This window comes from Hetaerina americana, unplaced genomic scaffold, assembly GCF_022747635.1.
Source record: "Hetaerina americana unplaced genomic scaffold, ioHetAmer1.1.p SCAF_27, whole genome shotgun sequence".
Taxonomy (NCBI): Eukaryota; Metazoa; Arthropoda; class Insecta; order Odonata; family Calopterygidae; genus Hetaerina; species Hetaerina americana.
This window is the reverse complement of record NW_027286841.1, coordinates 3343842-3368561: the sequence shown is the minus strand read 5'-3', so window position 1 is coordinate 3368561 and position 24720 is coordinate 3343842. Positions and strand designations below refer to the sequence as shown.

Sequence of the window (24720 nt, the reverse complement as noted above, 5' to 3'; positions counted from 1 at the left end):
CTACGCTGCACGCAATCCAATACGGCTTCTTGAGGATCCCACGTACTGGCAGCATATTCTAAATGAGGCCTGACCAGCGAAAGATAACATTGCTCTTTGGTGTTTTCATCACAATTACCCTGCACTCTTCAAATAAATCCTAATGTTTTGTTAGCTTGCCCACGTTTTCCCCGTGTGCGTCACAAAGGAGAGATCATGAGTGAGGGTAATGCCTAGATATTTAATTGGGTCTACGCGTTTCATTTCGGTGTTCCCGATGCAGCGGGCGTTCGGGAGGAAATCGCTATTTTTCCACAAAATCATCACAACGCCCCTTTTTAAGCTTAATTCTAATTGCCAAGTGTCAATTAGGATTTTTAGGAAGGAAAGGAAATTTATGCGCTTCTAAGGAAATATAACTCACCTTTTACTGATACATTTCAATTCAATAATGAAACAGCGTACGTAGAAATAGCAAATATTTATCGAGAGTTTATGAACGGATCTTTACATTAATTAACCCCAAAATACGTAGCTGAGATTTTGCATCTAAATAAAACACAAGTACTCCCTGAAATCCGCTCTTTAAGCCACATTTGACCATCCCATTAGCGAAACGATTGCAGTGTTCGCCTCAGGCAGGATCGTCGGATCAACCCCAAAATCTTCTCGAGGATAACGGATCTGGGCCGTGAGACTATTTCTCACTCAAGGATAAATGAAAACAATATATGTCATCTATTGTTGCAACGAACATGACGGCGAGTCACCCTGGCTCTTCCCGCTAACCTCGTTGATCCACAAGGGCACTTGGCGAAGCCCAGGGCGCGAACGCAACCCATCAACAGTGATGCTCTCAACTGTCGGCCAATAGAACACCGGACGAAGGAACACATTCTCCAAGTATCAGGAATTCTGAATTACAGGGACAAGGCTAACTCGTGCCCAGTGCGAAGCCTATTGTTTCATCGGGAAGCATTGAAATCACATTGATTAAATTAGCTGCGAGAAACTATGACCAAGTGCAATAGAATCCAAGCTGTGAAGCGTAAAATACACGAGACAAAACCTTTGGTGCTCACGCACCGCCCCCTCAAATATCCCCGGGATGTCCTTAACCTGTAGCAATACTCTTCAACAGTACAGAATACATGGGTGACATCCACAAAGGGATAGAGTAATTCCTCTTTGCCTAAGGTTTCCCAAGAATTCCACAGCCTTTCAGGAGCTTGGAGACCCTTTACAGTCGGCAGACGAAGTCTCCAATAAAAAAGTGATGTTCTTAAGTAGCGAACTTCTTCAACCGGAAGAGATTCTCCTTCTCATTCACCGAATACTTTGACCTTTTTGTTCCTTATAGATTGCAATTTAAGAATACCTTTTTTACTTTTGCCGCCCAATGCTGATCCTTTGAATTAGCATTCCTCAATTTTTGTAACCTCAATATTTTTGTTTCGTTTAGTCTTCAGCTCTTACTTATCGTAACGATTATACCCGAATAACGTTTGTTTTATTTATATTGATTCTCATCCCAGATATATATCGCACTGAATTTCCAATTCACTCAGCAATGCTTGCAACCCCTTGGCTGACTGGCAAACTAAAGCTTGGTCATCAGCAAACCTAAATGATTTAACGAATTCTTCTTCAACTATCATTCCTAACGCCAGTTCTCCCCATGCCTCTTTGATCATTTTCCCCATATATGCGTTGAACAGCACCGGTGATAATGGACAACCCTTGCCTTACACCTCTTCCTAACACCGCCCATCCGGACTCACCGTCCCCACTCGCACCTGAGCAGTCTTGAGACATGTAAAGCTTGCGGTTCAGCCTCCTTTCCCTCCAATCCATTCCTATATTATGCAGTAAATTCTAGCCAATTATAGTATAGTATACAGTGATTCCAGGCAATTTTCTCCATCAATATCCTAATAATTTGAGAAAAAATACATCCTGATTGGATTAGATGTTACCATCTATTATTGACCTCATCATTGCTATGGAAACAGGCGTGCCTTACCCCTTTCTGAATCTGATCTTACCCCATTGAATCATGTCCCCTGCTCTACATCCACTTATTGAAGATCCTAAGTGCCACCTTTTTTGCCACGTGCGAAATCACGCAAGAATTGTTCTATAGCCTTCACATATTACCGTGTCTTTTTCTTGGAATGGAAGCTGACACTGATCCGAGTATATCTTCCGACCGAATTCCTTCCACACAAATTTCACCGATTAGTTAATAAAAAAATGTTATTTAACGTCTTCCTTACCCTTTAAAATAATCCCGCAGAGATATTCCTCGTGTGTATCTATAAGGCCTTATTTGATTCAAATAACCCAAATGGCCCTCGAATATATATCGCTATCTATTGTTCGGACCAAAGATACATGTACATTAAATGAAGAATAAAATGTATCTTTCGACTGTCCTTTATTCACGCACATGAATGGTACATAAATGGACTGCGACTTGATTGATTTGTACCTGATGATGACGCTTGAGCGTTGAAACTGGTTGTACGTGATCTGTGTGTACTGTGAAGGAGCATTCTTGCAGTAAATTGGGCTAAAACAGTGACTTGCTACAAATCAACTGCCTAACTACAGCTTTTCTTCTACAACTGAGTTGTAATCAGGCTCCTTCCCTCCCACCAGAAACCCCGCAATCCCCTATCCTATCCTTTCCTTCCATTCATCGACAAGAGTATAGATCTGCCAACACATTCCCCCTGCAACACACCTTTTTGGTGGCTTGCAGGGTATTGATGTAGATGTAGATGTACGTGAATAAAGGACAGCGGAAAGATGCATTGTATTCCTCATTTCAGTAACATGAATTTCCACGAAGTTGACTCGGGAACAATTGAATACATGTACATTTACAAAATACCCCGCAAGCCACCGCAATAGCGTGTGGTGGGGGGTGTTAGGTCAACATCCGCAAAAGAGAATAAAACTACTAGCAAACCAACATATTTATGCAAACCTACCACCACAGTGGCGTATGCATTCATGCAAAAATCTTTTAAACTTACACACATGCAAATACATCTACTATCAACTAACATACACATGGACCTTAGAATGTAGTAAAACTGTATCTAATAACTTGGCAAATCAGAATTGAAAAGTAAAAAGGGGAAGTTCTACCATTACATGGACATGCAAATCATGGTCCCCTCCCCTAAAGAGTCACAGGGAGGGAACGTGATACACTGCAAGGGGCAGGCAGCGGACGGCTAGCCCACCACGGAGAGAGAGAGAGACGAGGGATGGAAAGAGAAGCTTGGAAGCAAACAAAGCAAGAAAACCAATACAGTAACGAGCACTACATTCATTAAACGCGGTCACATGCGGTGACGCGGAAAGGGTCTTAACAACTCTAATTTGATACCCACATCAAAGTCATATCTTAACTTTCTGGCCTAATATCTTGATCATAATGAAGGTACATGCATGTTTAACTCAGAAAAAGAAATCGGGAATGCCTGAAATTGAGACATTATGTTGAAACGACATTATAAATTACTGAAGTTGAAATATTTGTTCTTTTTTCGATTGAAGTTAATTTTATTTTGGGAATTTGGGAGGAGGCCATTTTTTTTCTCCTCAAGATTTACGTCAATTTGCTTCCCTTCCTTCCGTCAGGCAGACGTACCCGGCGGGAAGGGCGGGGGCAAATATTTGTGCCCGGTGACGGGGGCCGTCACCCCTAAGGAATTACCATCGGGTAGCTCCCTCCTCAATGTTTGAAGTGCCATGGGATCCAAGGGACGGGACCCTTTTCCCTTTTCTTCCTCCCCCCTTCGTCCGCCCCCCCCACTCCCCCGGAGGGAACACGGGCAGCAGCGTCTTCGATCACGAGACCCACAACAATAAAACAATGCGAGCACTTCGCAAATAACGCACTTCGGCTAATAGTAGCAACACCACAGCGCGCCCCCCCCTCCCCCTTCACTTTCTCTTCCCCCCCCCTCCTTCCCCTCATCCCCCCTTCCAAGTCTCCACGTTCCGACGACCCCCACACTTCAGCATGCAAATTGTAATTGATTTAAGACGCTAGGGTTGAGCCAGTTTATAGAAATATGACCTCAGACGTCACTCATAAACAGACGTCAATTTAATCATAACAGCAGCAAGAAACCAAAGTCAATAAATAGAAAAATAACAAAGAGTTTCAATTTACAATGCAGGACAAATTTAAACGATGCGTAGACATGTAGTACATTCGTAGGTGTAAGTGTATGTGTATGTTTGTTGATAGTATACGTATTTGCACGAGAGCAAGTGAAAATGGTTTCTGCATGAATATCGCATTCGCTTCTCTATGCGAGTAGATTTGCATGAATTTTTCGGCTTTGCAACTGGTTTTATTCTCTTTTACGTGCCGTGAATTAACACCCTTCGCCACACGCCCTCGCGGCGGCTTGGGGGGTATTTTGCAAATGCATGCTCTTCCACTAACGTTGTGTGTTTTGTTATAATAACCCATTCTTTCCGAATTACCTCATTCGTGTTCTGTTCATCTGTTTTTAAGTCTCCCTTTCAATCCCTCGTCCCTCTCCGCGGGGGGAAATTCCTGCTACCTGCAATGTTGGGTTGCATTCCCTGACTTTTACAGTCTCTTCGGGGGGTAGAGTGTTTTGTGGGGCATGTTCATGTGGTAGTGATGTTTCACATTCTTGCTTGTTGTGTCCTGGCTTGCGTGTTGTGGGATGGCTTTCGTGCTGCATCCTGGGGTGCAGTTTTTTGTTGTTTTGCGGCATATATGTTTGCAGTTTTGAAATTTTGGAATAAAGGAAGCGAGGAACAGGATATAAACTACAAAATAGAGGGTTCAGTATTGACTACGGCAAATCAAGTTAAATATTTGGGGGTTGTTCTAACACCACGCCTTTCATGGGGAGCACATATCAGGACAATATGCGGATCAGCTTTAAAGAAACTTGGCTTCATAAAACGGGTGGTGGGGAAATGTAATGAAAAAGTTAAAGAGAGGTGAGGTGAAAGAAAGAGAAAAAACAACTTTGCACTTCCACACACTTTTTTAATATAACACGACCATGGTTTCGATGCTGCGCATCATCTTCAGGGACCTGAAGATGATGCGCAGCATCGAAACCATGGTCGTGTTATATTAAAAAAGTGTGTGGAAGTGCAAAGTTGTTTTTTCTCTTTCTTTCACCTCACCATGAAAGAATTCCACCAAGTTAAGCCTGAAACTGTTAGATTTAAAGAGAGGTGTTATTTTGCTCTAGTTAGACCTCATTTGGAATATGCCGCAAGTATTTGGGATCCTTGGGAGAAAATTTGGCAAAAAGAATTAGATAAAGTCCAGAAAAAATCCGCTAGATTCGTTAAAAATTGTTATGATAAGAACACAAGTGTGACAGGTCTCTTAGGGGATTTAGGCTGGGAACCACTTGAAGTGCGGAGAGAACAAGCGAGGCTTAGACTTTTAGAAAGGTTCAGAACAAACGAGTTTAACTATGACACTGAAGGAATTATAATGGCCCCACACTACTTAGGTAGGTAGATCAGACCACAAAGATAAACTAAGGGAGATAGAGTCCAGGACAGATAGGTACAAATACTCATTCTTTCCCCGAACAATCAGAAATCATAGTAGTAAGAAACCGAAGTCACTTTAGAAATATTGAAAACATTGAATTTACAAGTCGGAGCAAAGTTAAACACTGCAAAGCTGTAGGTATACTTTCAGGTGCATGTGTATGTAAGATGTAGATTGAGTGTTTGCATGTGTGTGGGGTGTAAGTGTTCATGCATGAATGTATGCCATGTTTTTTTTTTGGATATATGATTTTGTCGTTATTGCATGCGTTTTTTTTTCTTTTTCTTTTCTAAATTACGGGTGGTGTCCTAACACCCCCCGCCACACGCCCTTGCGGCGGCTTGCGGGGTATTAAGTAGATGTAGATGTAGATGAGTGTTGGATGAAGGGATTTTTGCATGAGTGTGTGCGCAGCTGTGGGTGTCATTTTCCACGTTGTTGTTTTGTATGTGGTATTTTTCTTTTACGGTTGGTGACCTAACACCCCCCGCCACACGCCCTTGCGGCGGCTTGCGGGGTATTATGTAGATGTACATGTCGGGAGAATGGCCAGAGTACAAATGTGACCAATATGTTTTCGAGAGACTATTTGAAGTGAAACGTAGCCGGCTTAAGAGAATGTAAGTCGTGTGCAAATGCTGCCCTATATCTCATCCCGCCTCCGCTCATCGTCCGCGTCTTTTTTTTTGAACAGGTGTGACATGACTTCGGAAAATAAACATTCTTTACAATTAATCTCAATTGATTAACGCCAAGTGGTTGGTGCGCGGTGTGGTTGGTGGTGGAGACGAGGGTGGTGTTGCAGGTTGATATCAGGAGGGGGTCAAGAGAGCGGGTTCGGGGGATGCCGGGGGGTCGGGTGACATGCTGGCCGGGGAGAAGTGGTGAGTGGGGATGCAGGAGTCCTCCATGCGATGCGCGGTGCTACTACGCAACGGGGGGAGATGGGGACCTGCCCTCGAAGGATTGGTGCATCATCAAGTTCGATGACCTCATTACGGCAATTATTTCTTTTTTCATTTCCTTATGTGAACCGAATATGCTTCTTCGAAGGTACGCGAGTACGCAGAACATAATATCATTCATTCACGTAACTCCTATCGAATTGTGAGATACTAGAGTGCTCTGATTACCTTATATTTGCCTCCTTTTTAGTTCCTCACCGAAATAGCACTGCACATTGATGTTAAAAGGCAAAACTAATTGTCATGTTTTTATCACGGTATCTTCCCGTACAAGGTTTCTATTAAAATTACCCATACCAATATTTTCCTGACGTGCATTGCGTGTAGTGCTGAATTCAGATCTTCGGTTAAGTGTGCGCATAATCTCAGATCGTATTAGAATTAATAAGATGACAATGAACACACCATTATCACTGAATACTTGGCGATGCGAAATATCTGCGCTAAATTTGTCCTCCCGAAGGTCTTTGGACGGACGACCAAGAAGAGCTGAGTCGAGAGTGTCGGCTTGCGAAGACCTTCTTCAACGACATCGCAACGATTCCCCAACCCCCTCACTGTCTAGACCTGGCGACTATTTCCTATTCTCTATGAAAGCGAAAACCTCCCTCCCCCAAAGGACGCCACCACCACGGGTGTCGACGCTCAAAGTATTTATTTTGAAGAGTTTTGAGGCGTTTGTAGTAATATCTGAAAAAAAATTATTTTTACGAAACATTTCCCGATATTGTTTATACAAAATTTTTGAAATAATTTATACGCCTCCGAGGGGATAGGTTTGTATAAATATGTTGGTTTTCCATGTGGTTTTATTCTATTTTACGGGGAGTGACCCCCAGCCACACGCCCCTGCAGCGGCCTGCAAAGTACTATGCAGATGTAGTATGCTGCGTACTTTGTAGAATTAAGACCTGATGACACAATTTAAATCGTAGTGTGAATGATGGAGCGAGGTTTAGATTCGCATTGGAAATTGTAAGTGGCACTCACTTAACATGAAAGTGGTCACTCATGATAGTCCGAATCAGCAGGGAAGATGTTGCTCTCTCTGGGACCACATGCCCCGACGTTAGGCTTCAGTTCGGAAGAGCTTTTGCCGACGAAAATTTCGGATTATGCCTTCTTCTGTTCTCTGTCCATTATCCTCACACTCCTGATGGCTTCTAATCCACCTCGATGTACAGGATCACCTTCTGTTAGATTCCCATTGCGAATAATCTTCTCTCAAAAATGCTTCGCTCTTAAATGTTCGAATTCCTTGCATCGCATGCACATTATGACTATAATGTTGGTTATCTTTTGCAGGATATGTTGCCATAAACCAATAGAGTAGCTGCAAGTCCCAAATGGCACATTATATTCGCGCTAAAAAATGAGTGCTTATTGTTTTCATCCCCCTCTCCTCAACAAGAGCTTAATCTCGCCAACTTTCAAAACGAAATGGATTTTTCATTGATGAAATTCTTTTGGCGTGCAGCCAGAGAAGTGAGTGAATCATTCAAGATTGTTTGAATGCCGTGACACGGCACATACTTGGCATTCGCTGGCACGTGGAAGACTCTTAAAACGTCATCAACCTGGGATGGTTGGCGCGCATTCGATGAAATGACATGTCACCACTGCGATTAAACGACACATCTACCGAAGGGTCTCCGTTAGCCATGCGTACACACCCTGCTTTACATATGAACTGATTATCGCAGGATATAAAAAATAAAGCCTATTTAAGGATAAGATGGTCACATTCACAAGGAACTATACATTTAAAGATTCACCCAAAAATGGAAAGTAATCGACGAGGAGTACTTATTCCACTGCTACAGTTGAGACATTGCAAGAGGGATTCGTTTTGAGCCACCCCTCAGGCGGTAAATAACGCCACCAATCACTAAGGCCAGATGTTCACGATTATATATATATATATATATATATATATATATATATATATATATATATATATATATATATATATATAACCCTAATAACCTGATAACCCTAATAACCCTGATAACCCTATAGAATTAGAAACTCTTGAAATGGCATTCATTTACATCTGTATGGCCTATCAGCATCCGGGCCTCAATGTCGTTCACTGATGGGAGTGGCCTAAATTTGTTACTTTGTGGAAGCAAAGCATATCGGGGGGTGGACACTGTGTTTTTCCGCATGAGTTTTGGTGTACGTGGCCTTTGTTTTGACTTGCGAGGTCTTGATCAATACTTTGTAGGTTGAAGCCTGGGTCTCGTATGTTGCAATAGTTGCGGTGAGCATGTTGTTCTATTTTCCGATTTTGTGTCAATTCCACCCCCTCCCTCTCCTTTTCCTCTCCCCAACCATTCCTCTCATCCCTCCTTCGCCTCCCGTTCTCCCCTTCCCCTGGCCCCCTTCCCTTTCTCTCGCACCCCTCACCTCAACAATTCCAGCAGTCATTACTTCTATATCTTCAGATGAAGACGGATTGTTTCCGTCGAAATATCAAGAAATAACGTGTGAGCGTTCTTCTTTTTTTTGTTTCTATATTGTGTGTTACTGTGTATTGTAATATATATAAATAGATGACTTCGTCGAAGTAACACGGAAGTGTTGTATAAAAAACTTGGACAGCAACAAACAATAGAATAACACGTAAAAAGAACACTCACGCGTTATTTAGCCCCGTCTTCCTCGGAAGAAACAGCAGTACTCCTGAGTACAGTGAAAGTGGAAGCAAAGTGCAATGCATACGAAGGGAGTGAATACCGATGCGTGGGAGTGGTATTCGGAATGGGTGCGTGGGCGATATTTCATCGACACCGGTCAATTCCGCGCTTTGTAACGTGTAGCTAATACTAAGATTTAACAATAACATTTAACAAGCCACTTAATATACTACGCATAATTCTTAATCATTTATTTTTCAATATCTCCGCTGTTTTTTTAAACGAGTAATTCATTAATTTGATTTTCCATTGACGTAAGTTTGGACGGAGTAAGAAATGGAAGACATCGAAAGGCAGGAATCCACGAACAGAGACCTACTTTTTAATGTCCCGAAACAGTCATTCCGAGATGCGGTTTCCGATGAGCAATTCGCAGGCGAAATGGCGTCTCACAATGCGGCCGGCGGACGTGGAGTGAGACCTCTACGGGGCGAACGCTGTCTCCGGATAATTATCGCCGAGGAACACGACTCCTGGCGATGATGGATTTGCGAAAGGCGGAGTTAGCCTGCTGAGCTGTTGGGGCTAAGTGGCCGGGAGAAGGCCGGAGTGCGTGCGTGCGTGTGTTCATGCACCACGGCCCTTGAGAGAGATGAAGTGCCCGCCCGTCTTCCCCCCCCCACTCCCCGGCCCATCATCCTCCTCCTGAGAGAGGAAGTTCTCTCGCTCGGGGAACACACAGTTTGGCCCGATGGCTGACTCTATATGCACGTACATACTATATTGGGTCTTGGGAGGAGGGACGTGGGCTGTGTTTCAAAATGTTGGAATTGCGGATTCAACGGGACACGGCGCGTTAGAATTGAGGCTTTCGCATCAACGAGGTTCTCCGACAAGTCAGACTAAAAATGAAAACTAAGCACTTAATTTTTCCGAATAAACGATTTTCATTTTTCAACATACGATGGAACATTTAGGCTCAATACATTTTGGGCCACGATGCTGCTTCTGTCTCTTCATATCTTCCAAATTATTAATTTTTTCAAAGTATTTCAGAAATCGGAGGGAAATTGCCAGGAAGCAATGCGTATAATACCTTCAATGAACAAACGGAAACAGTTACGCAAGGTACAAGGTTTGTATAAAAAGTATCGGTAACAATTTTTGTCCTGACACGTGCGTCAAATGCTGAACTCAGACCGTCGGTTGAGTGTGCGCATCAAATCGATTAGATTGAATTATAGGCATTGATTAGACACTAATAGTGCAAACACCATTATATTGGGATGGTGTGCTATGGTGACGGCAGCCAGGCGGCCAAGTACCACCGGAGAAATGAATTACGAGGGCCGTCGAGAAAATAGCTTACGTTTCGGCCTAACGTGGCGGTGGCTAGAGAGCTAGAGCCACCATCTTGTCATCTGAACATCCCTGCTACACTCAGTACTACGCATCCTACTGTTGTAATATGTACAGACTGTGGTTCTTCTACTTTGCTCACATTGCGAACTGTTAAAATGTATGCGCCGCAATAGAATATCCCGCGAGTTGTGAAGCGCGATCTGTTATTGGCGAAAAACTAAAACAAGTCAATCGAAATTCATTGGGAACTTGTGAAGTGTGCACCGTGACGGAATAATGAGTGAAGGCAGAGTGAGGCAGTGGTGCATTCAGATCAAAAATGGCAACAGCACCAATGTTCACGACGAGGTCCACCGCAGTGCTCGGCTTAGCGACGTGACAGATCAAAAATGGCCACAGCACCAATAATCAAGACGAGGTCCACCGCAGTGCTCGGCTTAGCGACGTGACAGATCAAAAATGGCCACAGCACCAATGTTCAAGACGAGGTCCACCGCAGTGCTCGGCTTAGCGACGTGACAGATGAACTGACGGCGAAAATCAACGAAAAAATTCGTGAAAATCGCCGATTTACGATTACGGATCTCTTATTGAACGTGGCTTGAAAACACAGCGCTGCTTCGGCAGTGACGCAGAATTGCATGCTGGTGTAAACAAGTGGTTGAAATGGAAGGTGGCAGATTCCTTCAGAGACGTAATCGGAAATATTGGCTGTCGTCATGATATCCGCCTCAATGCAAATAGCGAATATTAGAAAAAAATCAAAGAATATGCCTTACAGAAGTATATTATAAAAATGTAGTCATTTCACTAGGTTCATATTTTATTTCAAAACGCAATTTGCTTTCATTACAGGCTTCGTATATTTAAAACTGAGACGAACTTTGAGAATTCCTCGGTTTTATCCTACCAACGGCTGCATCTCTCATGTTACGTTTTTTTGGTTTCGTCGGGAAGTAAAGAAGTCTGAACTCCCTTCGTTTCGAAGAGTCCGAAGCAGCAACAGTCCAGAGACGACCTCACTCGACGGCAAAGGTGAGAGAACAATCATTTGGCATGCAAATTCGCGAGGGGAATGAGGCGCCACTCTTCCTCTCTCTCCCCCCCACCCCCGCCCGACCTCCTCAAAAGGGAGCCCGGGACGAAGTTCCTAAAGGCGAAGGAATGGGGAAGGCGAAGAAGCACTCTTCCCGCCCGAGCGCGGTTGCACATACGCATTCGGTGGGAAGTTGATGTTCCACGACCTTGGCCGATGGAACAACGTGGAAACACGGAATGACTTTCAATCTCGGAGCGGATTTAAAGGTTTTCGATGTCCAATGCAGAGATACCTCAAAAGGCACTATTCGACATGCCATTATTATTGTTTTTTCTCGACGATTTTTACATGCCATCAGCAGGTTTATTTAAATAAAAAACAGCAGTTTACTTCAAATTGTCCTGTTTATCCCTAAGGAGCCAACACTACAGAATCAATTCCATCATTTCATTCCATACGTATCCATTATTCTTACACACACATTACCGTGAGTACGAGGTCAAAGATGGTGCGGGGGCTAACGTACTGGCTTCTCACCCTGAGGGCGCGGGTTCAAATCCCGGCGGTGTTGAATATTTTTCAGAGGTATCTCGATCCCTACTTGAGGTGCTTTGTGGAGGGCACTTTGAGGGAGTACGCCGTCCGTCGGATGGGACGTTAAACTGCGGACCCCTTGGCGCCTTTCGTAAAGAGTAGGCTAATGCCGACGCCGGGTTTCTCTCCACCCTTCATCCTTTCCTGTCCATCCCCTATGGCGCAAATGACCTTAGCTGTCGGTCGCCTCCCCTCAAAACTACTACTACGAGGTCAATCCAATAAATACGCGAACTGGTACAATCTGGCGGCCATGACGCGGACTATATCCCCGCCCACTAGCGGCGCTAGTTGCCTGAGACCCAAGGAGCCGTCTGTGCTTGGCGGATCGTCGAGCTGTGAGTACGGTCCCAGTTATGTTAATTTCTGTTGGCCTTGTTTTCACTGTTCGTCGGAAATGGTATTTGACGACGGAGCAACGAATCAACATCAAGTTTTTGGTAAAGTGATGTAAAAGTTATCAAGAAATTACTGAAATGTTGACAGCTGTTTACGGTAATAATGCTCTGATGAAAACATCCGTTTTCAAGTGGATTAAATCAAACGAAAAAGTCAAGAAAAAGCCGATCGAAAATCAAAGTGTTTTCTTTGATGTCGAAGGTGTTATTCATCATGAATATCTTCCTGAAGGACGAACAGTAAATGCTGAGTTCTACCTTACAGTTCTCGAGCTCGTATCCAGATGAAATATCACGGTACGAACGTGACAAATCTTTCACTTTCCCCTGATTTAGTTAAATTCACAGAATTTAATGATTATACATCGCTAACCTTTTTAGTTTTGTTGGCAGTTGGCCTCATACACACTGCTGGCGAATTAATTCGTTCCATGATGTAAGCGTAGGAAAGAGGTTTTTTTTTATTTTCACGACGCTTCTATTCATTTTATTAACAAATCGCGTTGGTTGTTCGTTGGGCAATGGAAAAATAGGCGTAGTAGAGAATATAATCGTAAAATATAAAAATACCCAACCGCAACGGTAACCACGTCCCCAAATGCCCCGTCATCGGCGGTGGAAACTGCCATGGAAAATTAAGGGTCAATCCTGGGGCAAACAGCAGTTAGGTACCCGGTCGCGACGCGAGCATTCGTCATTTTTTACCGTTGAATTGGGGACATACGCACGCTAGTCAGCTATCGAAAGTGCGATTGCTGCATCCGTGATGCTTGGATTTTCAACATTCAGACTTCATTGAACTTATCAAGGGAGTGGGGAGGAAAAAAGAAGAGAAAATGGCAAAGTTAAAACTTACGCAATGGCAAACAGCAGCTCGTAAGAATCATATCACTTTGAATGAGTGCCATACCTGAAAACAAGTAAATAATCATTAGAGTCGTTGCGCATACGCGTAATTACAAAATTAATTATACTTAAATGAGTAAATAACATATATTTGAAATAATTATTATGCCTATATGAATTATTATGCATGCAGATTATAATAGCCACACAATAAAGTCAATCAGTTGCTAGACTATATCTGTATGTGTCTGTCGTTCAATCTACAATCAAAAGGGTTAATCTAATTTTTTACCCAGTTTTAACGACCGTTCTTAAAATCAATTTGTTTGACTTTGCTGCTGCATGTCAGCAGACTGATCTGAGAAATCTAATAAACCCGAAGGTCGCTTTGACAGGCGAGAGTAGGGCAATCCTCTCGCTAAATAATATGCGACCAATTGGGTATTCGCACATCAGGGCAATCAGCTCCTTTCTCTCTGCGAGCCCCACGTGGCTTCCCAAGAAGCTTTGGTCCCAGTGCGTGTCACCACAGCTTGGGTGAACCTGAGGGTGCCCGGAGGAGTCGTCCGGAATCGAACCCGGCCCCTATCCATGCCTGCACAACGCTCTACCCACCGTACCGCCACGTTCTCGTCCTGACACTACTATTGTGTATTACAATTTTCGTGTTTATCTTTACGTGAAATTATCGATTGGTTTATGGAAATGTGGGGAATATGCAGTCTGTGTGATTTACAGGAAACCCTACTTGGAATGATATCTGAACAATACTGGAGTCAAACTGGTACCTCATACACGTTACACATTATCTCGCAAACAAATACAATTCAATGCTTTCAACTATACAAGGTCAGTCCCAAGTATACCTTCTTTTTTTCCGGATAGACGGACGGACGGGCGGCGGTTTCTCTGGCAGGGTTCCAGGGAGGGGAGTCTCAGGAAAGGCTGGAGGCCGGTGGCAGTTCCCAGAATTCGCGGAGTGCTTATCGTTCGTTTGCGAAACCTCTATAATGTGGCCTTGTCACGCTGCGTAAAGAACCAGTTATTGGAACACTGCTACGCCATCGAATTCTGTGTGAAACTGTGCAACAGAGGGAAAGAGACTCATGGCACACTCAATGCAGCTTACGGTGATTACACCATGGGTGAATTTGGTGTTTTTGAGTGGCACAATTTTTTTGGGGAGGGTAGAGAAGATGTTGAAGACGCCGAACGTTTAGGACGCCCTTCGACATAAAACGCGACGAAAATCTTGCGAGATCGAAGGTTTTGTGTAGACAGGGATCGCGTATTAACTGTTAACATGCTTCCTGATGAACTTGGTATCTCTAAGTTGATGTTCATTGACATGTGACCGAGGGCATGGCCATGAGAGTGAGTGTGTGCGAAGTTGGTGCCGCGAGTGCTCTCGGACGAACGAAAGCAAACTCAAACACGGATCTGCCAAGAGCCTCTCGCCCATATGAATGAGGATTCACGTTTTGTAGACGATGCCCCACCAGACTTCTTCCTTTTCCCCCGCCGTCTCAAATCCGCGCTGGAAGGATATCACCACGGCTCGGTGGAAGTGTTACAACAGGCAGTGACGAGAGAGCTTGGCAGAATTCCGGGCGCCGCCTTCAGGCGTTCAAGGGGTGGAGAACCCGTTGTCAGAGGTGTGCGGACGCACAAGGGGACTACTTCGAAGACCTTTCAGCGAATGTATCAATGCTCGCGATAAATGTCTTGTAATCGACTCAGTCCAACTACTTTTGGGACAGGCCTTGTAAATAATGCGCTAAAATTGAGAAAGTTGAACACACTGAATCCGTAGGTATCCCATACACCACCACACAAATCTCATTCATTGCTGGGGATGAACATTTTCTAACCAAACTGAACGTTCAACTGAATCACCGCAATCCTCTGATTTTATCCTTGACGGACGGACCCACTGCGTCAAGGGTGTGATTTGGTCAGAAATCGAAAGTCGTCTTATATTTTGTTATGATTAGTTTGAAAAACTGGAAAATATGGCAATAAATGGGAGTTCAGTTCAATCTTAGTGTCCCGTCATGTGAGCTTGTCCGCTTCGATGTGCTTCGCGATCATTGCTTTATTAATGGGATCATGGAGGCGGTTGCGACATGAATAGAGAGTCAAGGAAGCAAGCAAAGGGGGGACCTCGTATGTCCCGGCATTCGCCCGAGGCACGGGAAACAAACATTACACCGGCAGAGTAAATCACAGCGGTTTATTTGACTATGCGTAGGTAAGTATAAACTGTAATACAGAATAATGGAAGCTCATGCTCATTAAATGAAGAACACAATGTATATTTCCACTGTTCTTTGTTTTCGTAGAACTAGTTCCAACGCTAAGGCGTCATCATCAGGTACAAATTAATCAAGTCGTGGTCCATTTATATACCATTCATGACTGAGCGGGAGGGGGGTGAGATAGGGGGGGGGGAAAGAGGGGAAAAATATGGGGTTGCGATCGCCGTTGATGGGAAGGGGGAGAGGGGTGTCAAGCATCAGGAAAGGTGATTGCTGGGTTCAGAGTGGGGGGGGGTGAAGATTGTTAGGTCTTTCCGTAAAGGAAAGGGATGCTTCCAGGATTGGGGAGAGCTATTCAAACAATATATCATTAACCAAATGACCCGTTTTTAAATTCTTTCGATATAGTAATTTTCCGGAAAGTACCACCACAGACCACATCTTCCCTTCAACTTCCGCTATCACATATCTCACACAAGCTTCCAACTTTTCATTTCCCTACCAAACAGACTGTTGGCCATTCCTCTTTCCAAAAATTATTGCGTTCCAGAACTTAAAAAGATTAAAGATTTAGGATTGAAACATGGCTAAACAGAAAATTTAATTGAAAAAATACTATTAAGAAAATGTTCCTTTAGAGCAAACAATATTTTATTTAAACCAGTTACTGTGGATGTAAAAGATTATAAATGGTGTAGACTCCCTTATTACGGATTGATTTCACAAAAGATAGCCAACCTCTTTCCCAAGGAAAATTTCGAATAACTTTTTACAACACGAATAACGTAAAATCATTCTTGAATACTACGAAAGACAACGTAGGAAAACAAAATAAAAGTGGCATTAATAGGTTAACTTGAAAGGACAGCAGCGCTATCTACAAACAGGCCAAACGTGGAGATCATTAAAAACACGGGCGAAGGAACACAAACGCTGTTTTAGAAATTGTGCAATCAAGCGATCTCACTTCGCCAAACATCAATGGGAAGAAAATCATGGAAGTGATTTCAACCCGGAACTCATACACCAGATGGACAAAGGAACGTGAATGGACAAGTGGGAAGAGCTGGAAATCAGGAAGAATTTAAAAACGGGTCATTTGGTTAACAATTTATTGTTTGAATACCTCTCTTCAATCCTGGAAGTACCTTCCCAGAAAGACCCAACAAACCCCCCACCCCATTGTTAACCAACCAATCACCTTTCCTGACGCTTAACACCCCTCTTCCCACTCCCTATCAACGCCGATCGCAACCCCACTTTCTTTCCCCTCCTTCTCCCCCCTCTCTCACCCACCCCTCCTCTCCGTAATGAATGGTATATAAATGGACTGCGTATAGATTAATTTGTACCCGATGATGACGCCTAAGCGTTGAAACCAGTAGTACGTAAATGAAGAACAGTGGAAATATACATTGTGTACTTCATTTAATGATCAGAATAAAGTGAGCTGTGACTATGTATAGAAGGTTACGTAAGAGTTATGCACACACACAATGCGAGCATAAGGAGACTTTTAGACTCGCATGAGTGCAAACGGTACTTAGGTGAGAAAATGAATATTTATGGAGCTATCACATGAATATCATGAGAATTATAGTTTCCACTGCATTGCTCACGGATATCGCTGGACGGTACAACCCCATTGTCTTTGGCTCATTCATAATTGCCAACTCATCCTTCCTTTACCTTGTCCAAGGGGATAGAAGCGAGGAAGAAACATTTTTTTCCAGTGATTCATCTTAAATTCCTTGACTTCTCAATCTTTTCCATGCCGCAAATAAAGGTACGAACTTTTCCAGATTTTAAAGATTACCCCGGTAAATGCGACCCAAAAAGTCTCAATATCAAGGAATCTTGGAAAACGAATAAAATACCGACCGATGAATTAGGCCATCCAAGTTTCGGCCAAGCGCTTTTATCCTTCCCATTTACAACAACTCTCAATGTTACTTCCGATTAATGTTGATATCAATCCTGAATGAAATCAACACCTACACCCTAATCCCGTGTTTTTTGCGTTTTCTCGACCATTTACAATTCCATTTCTTTGTTTATCGATCAAAAATAAATTCTACGTGTTTAAGCACTACGTATTTTATCACGACGCGACGGGGACAATGCAAACATTTCGACAAACACAGCACTAAGAAAAAAACCACACAGAAATATCTAAATTAAACGAACATATGTCCACAAAAAATGATTTCAATTTTTCCACGGCTCAACATATGTGTGGAGATGCGAAGAATGCAAGCGAGACTTGCTCTTTTCGACAGATTCAGGACAAACAAATTTAACAATGACAGAAAAGGAATTATCATGGCCCCGCGCTATTTACAGGTACGTGGATCAGACCGAAAACACAAGACAAGGGAGATAGAATCCAGTAGAGGTAGATACAAATACTCGTTCATTCCACGGACAATGAGGAATCGAAAGAGTTAAATTTAAATTTACAAGTCAGGATAAGATTTAAACGTTGCGTAGACATTAGGTATATTCTCGTAGGTACATGCGCAAGTTAGTTGACAGCAAATGCATTTGCAAGCGTGTAATTTATAAAGGTTTTCGCACCACTCACTGGGTGCAGATTATCATAAATTTGTTGTTTTGCTTGTGTTTTTATTCTAGTTTGAGGGTGGTGACCTACCACCCCCGGCCAAACGCCCTGGCGGCGGCTCGCGGGCTATTGTACGGATGTAAAAGTCCGCCGAGATATTCTATACTCCCGCATTCTCATGGTGTGCGTCCCTCGTAATATAGAAACCGTGGAACGCGACCTAGCTTCAGAATCCAATTATGCATTTTTTGACGGATAAGCACCATCTGGAAGGGCGGGTTACGCAATGGCATGGGAGGCAGGGGGGGAGGGTGGATTTCCGGTCCCGTCTTTTAGCTGCAGGCGCCCGCGATGGACGCCATCACCTTGGGAGGTGAAGAAGACAAAGGGTGCGTGGGGAGAGGATCAAGGTCACCCGCACCGATCGACTGCTGCTTATACATCCGGCGAATGAGTGAATGGGGAGGACATCCGACGCCCCCTCGCGGCTCCAATATTATCGGCCACCGCTCTGCCCATTGTCACCGCAGGATGGTTGGGGGGGGGGGGGGGGAAGGGGGTTTACCGTGACCTTGGCTGCCACCGACACCAATCGAGAGAAGGGTGACCACATCTCGCTCAAGACAACATGAAACGCTCTGCGGCGAATCAACAAACTCCCACTTCCGAATCGTAGATCATATCGCCATTAACAGTTTGGAGATGTGAGACGAATAAGAAGCTTATTAAGGAGCGATTTATAGTCTGACATTTTGTCATTTTCTAAAGCTCCCGTTGAAATTTGCCGTTTAGGTGCTTCCATTACTTCTATATCTTCAGATGAAGACGGATTGTTTCCGTCGAAATACCAAGAAAATACGTTTGAGTGTTCTTCTTTTTTTTGTGTTTCTATATTGTGTGTTACTGTGTATTGTACTATTCGGCACTTCCGTGTTACGTCTACAAAAGCATATATATATATATATATATATATATATATATATATATATATATATATATATATATATATATATATATATATATATAAGAATAGACACATTCAAAAGAACACTCACACGGTAAATTGTTCGAGCTTTCGGCCCTCTCAGAGGCCTTCTTCAAGAGAGTCTCTCTTGAAGAAGGCCTCTGAGAGGGCCGAGAGCTCGAACAATTTACCGTGTGGGTGTTCTTTTAAATGTGTCTATTCTTTTATATTAGTGTTATATTATATATATATATATTTATATATATATGTATATATTACATATAAAACAAACTTGGACACCTACCGACAATAATAAGAACACAAAAAAAAGATCACTCACACGTTATTTCTTGATCATTTCGACGGAATTCAGCTCCGTTTCATCTGAAGAAAGAGTCATTACTTCTGTTTCTTCCGATGAAGATGGAGCTGAATTCCGTCGAAATGATCAAGTAATAACGTGTGAGTGATCTATTTATGTGTTCTTATATTGTTTGTTGCTGTCCAAGTTTGTTATTCAACACTTCCGCGATTTTCTAACACCAGCGTTGCACCGCCTAAATGACGCGTTATCTTTTATAAATATACTGTGAATGAAGAATTAGGGATTAGATTAGGGGCGCCGATGAAGGATACCGGAGGCTAATACGCCCAACGACAGAGTAGCCGGACGACATGCCCCGAGGCGTAATTCACAGTAAAACTCATACAAACAGTGCTGCAATTATGCTCCCAATGACTTCGGATGAGTAGCGAACCTTCTGCCATGGTAGCAATCAGATCGGCATTACCGCTCGAAGATTCTGGAAACCGCCTAAAAAATGAAGTAAAAAAGGTAGTTGAAAAAAATCTGGAGGCGCCGGGTATCGATCCCGGTACCTCTCACATGCTAAGCGAGCGCTCTACCATCTGAGCTACGCCCCCAGTTGTTGATTCAATGTCTCGATCTCGTAATATTGTTTCAGAATGCGAAACGGCCACTCCCTTGGCTCGCTGTTGGAAAGTAGGTCTCCGAGGCAAGCTAAAAACCCTCTGGGAGTGGGAGAACGCACCGCGAAATTCGAATCCAACTTATCACGAGAATGATGGATTAATTATCACTCATGGAAATTTCTGATGCGAAAGATGTGCGCTAAACTCGTCCCGAAGGTTTTGACGGACGACCAAGAGAGCAGAGTCGAGTGCGTCTGCTTGTGACGACATTCTTAACAACGCATTGCGACGATTCCCCAACCCCAACACAGTGCCGAGTTTGCACCTGCATACTATTTCCTATTCCGAAAAGTAAGGTCCACCATCCATTTAAGGACACTACCATGGGACCCAGCGTGCCGTGAATGATAATAATATATACGTGTGTTCCTCAGTCATTTTCTCTCATTGACTTCTCTTCGCGGCCTCCCCTTCAAAGTGAGGCCTAATTAATTTGTGTGTTTCAGCGTCGATCTCGAATTAACGTGTTTTGATCACATGCAACGGGACACCCATTGGGCAAGAGATGAGGAATGGAGAGACTGCCCCTCCCCTGTGGCGCCGAAGAGGCAGTTGCTAGCAGTTGAAAAAATTATCTTCGCTATTCACCACTCGAATGGCATAGGGGTCTCCAGCACTGATACGTTCATATAGTGACAGTAACTATAGAAAGTAACTTACGTTTCGGCCCCGCGGCGGCGGTGGATACGGATGGAACCATCGTTTTGGTGTCTTAAACTCCCTTCAATAAGCAAACACCCACCTGTGGTGGTCGAGGTAGACTGTGGCTCTTCTACGTTGCTCCCATTACGATCTGTTTAAATGTGCGTTGCAATAGAAATTATCTCGCGAGTTGTGAGAAGTGCGATCTGTGATTAGGTTTTCACCGGCAAAAAAAAATAATGCAATTGAAATTCATAGGAAACTTTGTGAAGTGCGTACGGAGACGGAAAAAATGAGTGAAGGCGGATTGGCGGACTTCTACATCTACACAATACCCTACGAGTCACAGAAAGGGTGTGTGGCGGGGAGTGTTAAGGCACCACCCGTAAAAGAGAATAAAAACACATGCAAAACCAACAAATTCATAATAATCGACACCCAATGAGCCATCTTTGTTCATGCGAAAACATTTAAAAACTAAACACATGCAAATGACTTTTGTCAGCGGCTTCTCCACGATTCGAAGTGACCCTGGTAGGCGGAAGTTCACTAAGGGTATGCGTGTAAGCCTTTTGAACGGCACTTAGGGGACCATGGTGGTGTCCTTTGGTGGACCTTACTTTTCGGAATAGGAAATAGTATGCGGGTGCAAACTCGGCACTGTGTTGGGGTTGGGGAATCGTCGCAATGCGTTGTTAAGAATGTCGTCACAAGCAGACGCACTCGACTCTGCTCTCTTGGTCGTCCGTCAAAACCTTCGGGACGAGTTTAGCGCACATCTTTCGCATCAGAAATTTCCATGAGTGATAATTAATCCATCATTCTCGTGATAAGTTGGATTCGAATTTCGCGGTGCGTTCTCCCACTCCCAGAGGGTTTTTAGCTTGCCTCGGAGACCTACTTTCCAACAGCGAGCCAAGGGAGTGGCCGTTTCGCATTCTGAAACAATATTACGAGATCGAGACATTGAATCAACAACTGGGGGCGTAGCTCAGATGGTAGAGCGCTCGCTTAGCATGTGAGAGGTACCGGGATCGATACCCGGCGCCTCCAGATTTTTTTCAACTACCTTTTTTACTTCATTTTTACGGCGCAGTTTCCAGAATCTTCGAGCGGTAACGCCGATCTGATTGCTACCATGGCAGAAGGTTCGCTACTCATCCGAAGTCATTGGGAGCATAATTGCAGCACTGTTTGTATGAGTTTTACTGTGAATTACGCCTCGGGGCATGTCGTCCGGCTACTCTGTCGTTGGGCGTATTAGCCTCCGGTATCCTTCATCGGCGCCCCTAATCTAATCCCTAATTCTTCATTCACAGTATATAGTATTTATAAAAGATAACACGGCATAAGATAGTCTTCAACAAAGTACCTCGTCGTAAGCTATTAACAAAGCTAGAAGCATATGGCATAGATAAAATATCCGGGATTGGATTAAAGACTTTCGAATGGTCGTGTTAAAAGAGTAGTGATAGGTGGAGTTAGCTCAACTGTAGTAGAAGTTACTTCATATGTTCCCCAAGCAAGTGTTATCGGACCCCTTTTATTCCTGTTTTACGTTAATGACATCATATGATCTAAATCCAATACAAGGCAGGTGGGACACTTGGCAATTACAATTAAACTTGGAAAAGGAGAATGCGTAGTCATAAAGGTTTGGAAATAGACCCATTTCCTACCAAACGCCTGCTGTATCGGGAACATCGAAATGGAATGTGTGGGCTATATTAAATGCCTACGCGTTACCCTCAGTCAAAATCACTCCTGGGCGAAACACATACGGGGAATATGTGGGAAACCTAACAAAACATTACGATTTATTAGAAGAATACTTAGTAAATGTGATGAAAGGGTAAAAGAGAAATGTATTCTTTCGTTGGTTAGGCCTCATTTAGAATATTCTGCAAGTATAAATGGGATCCTCAAGAAGTTGGATTGATTGCCGAATTGGATTGCGTGCAGCGTAGAGGAGCTAGATTTGTAAAACGTTGTAATGATACACTTAGTAGCGTATCCAAAATATTAAAGGGCCTAGGCAGGGAATCATTTAATGGAGCGAAGGTTAAATTACAGATTGAAGCTCTTGCATAAATTTGAAGGATGTCTCTTTAGCAGTGATGTTGAAAATGTATTATTACCTCTACCGTACTAAGGTAGGCGAGATCATGTCAGCAAAATTAGAGAGATTAAGTGTAGAACAGATTGATTTAAGATGTCATTTCGTCACACAAACGATAGGCAATCAAAACAACATTGTCCGACCGCGGTAGGGGTAAAAATACTCTGGTCAAAATTAGTCTGGTGTGTATTGACCCCCTGCCGCACACCCTAGCGGTGGTTTGCACGGTACCAAACAGTCAAAAGACGCTCTAAAATAATAATAGATCGTTCATTTTACGAACGTTGTACACCAAATGAAAAAACAAATACATTGTGTCACTGCGACACAATAAACATTTTGATTTCGTATGGTAATTGGCACACGGAATCAGTTATTGGGATTTAACGGTGTTAGTCATTTAAATTCCATTCGGAACGTTTTTGGCCAATAAATTATTTTTTATCTTTAAATATACGCAATCGAGAGAATTCATAGACACACGTATTTGATACTCGTTTAGCTGATCGAAATATTTTTAAAAATTGAAATGACAAATCGAAACCTTTCCCGATACGTTTTATACAAAGCATGCCTATGGGTAACCATGGCATCATATCTCGCTAAACCCATCTTCTTGAAGTGTCACCCGACGCCTCACTTCAGGGGAGCTCTCAAGAGCAATGAATGGACCGACGAGATAATTTTCAAATGCGCCGCCCCCCCATTCACCCCTTCGCAGGGCACCCTTGCCAACAAGCCCTCTTGTGTATTAATAGGACGGGTGTCGCCCACGACGGAGTGAGGCAAAGGGCGGCTCCCCCGCCCCCAACTGCCCCTCCCCAGGAGAAGAAGAAGAAACGGAGGTTCTGGTCCACTGCCCGGGGCGACGCTTTGTGTCTCCTCGTCACTGATGTGACAGACTGGATCGTACCCCCTCCACCCCCCCCCCTCCGAACCAAAGCAGATATTTCCTGCCAGAGAGACAATCGGAGGGCCTCAAAAGGGTCCGCGACCCCCTCCCTCGTCGACGCCTCCCACCCCCGGACGTTGCCTCTGCACCACCCCCAAGGGCTCCCAGTGAAATAAAGAAAACTATGGAGGAGGCTGTTTGTGAAGGACGCCGCTCGCCCAGACTATAAATCTAGCCGATATTTTCCTAATCGGTTCCTCGTGTAGATATTTCCCAATTTGCTGGACGATATGAAGATCCAAGGATAACTTCCAGTTCTCGTCTTTCCTCGGCATCAATTGGGACTAAATAAAGGACTCTCTCTGTGTATTGCCGTGTCCTCCTCCTCCATCATGCATTCACACGTTCCCTCCTTTACGAGGGCGGTTCAATAAGTACCCGTGTGTGAAATGAAGAAACCATTTTTTTTAAATTTTTCAACATGGTCCCCTTTCAGAAAGATACACTTCTCCCAACATTCTGGCCATTTTTTGAACCCCTCCAAAAAATAGGATTGGTCGAACTCTCCAAAATACGCCTCTGTCTCGGCGATAACTTCCTCGTTTCAGCTAAATTTTTTTCCCGCGAGCCATTTCTTCATGTTAGGGAATAAGAAAAAGTAGCAGGGAGTCAGATCGGGTGAATACGGGGGGTGCGGTATCAATTCATAACGTAGTTCATGCAGATTGGCGGCGACAACTCCGGATGAATGTGTTGTCCACCGTGAGCAATCGCGGCACACATCGGACCGACAATTTTTTTATCGCCAACTTATTGTGTAAAATATTAATTGCAGTTCCGGTCGACACACCCACGGCCTCTGCTACTTCGCGCACTTTCGTTCGTCGAT

At 43.6% G+C, this 24720-nt stretch overlaps 1 protein-coding gene and 2 non-coding genes across 3 annotated transcripts in view; 1 reads left to right on the top strand and 2 right to left on the bottom strand.

Annotated features, from left to right (window-relative positions):
- LOC139689665 (capon-like protein) overlaps positions 1-24720 on the bottom strand; it is a 653345-nt gene that overhangs the window by 243217 nt on the left and 385408 nt on the right. The window lies entirely within an intron of this gene.
- On the bottom strand, positions 20037-20109 carry TRNAA-AGC (transfer RNA alanine (anticodon AGC)). Its single transcript has one exon. It is a non-coding gene; the product is annotated as a tRNA-Ala (tRNA).
- On the top strand, positions 21801-21873 carry TRNAA-AGC (transfer RNA alanine (anticodon AGC)). The gene has a single exon. It is a non-coding gene; the product is annotated as a tRNA-Ala (tRNA).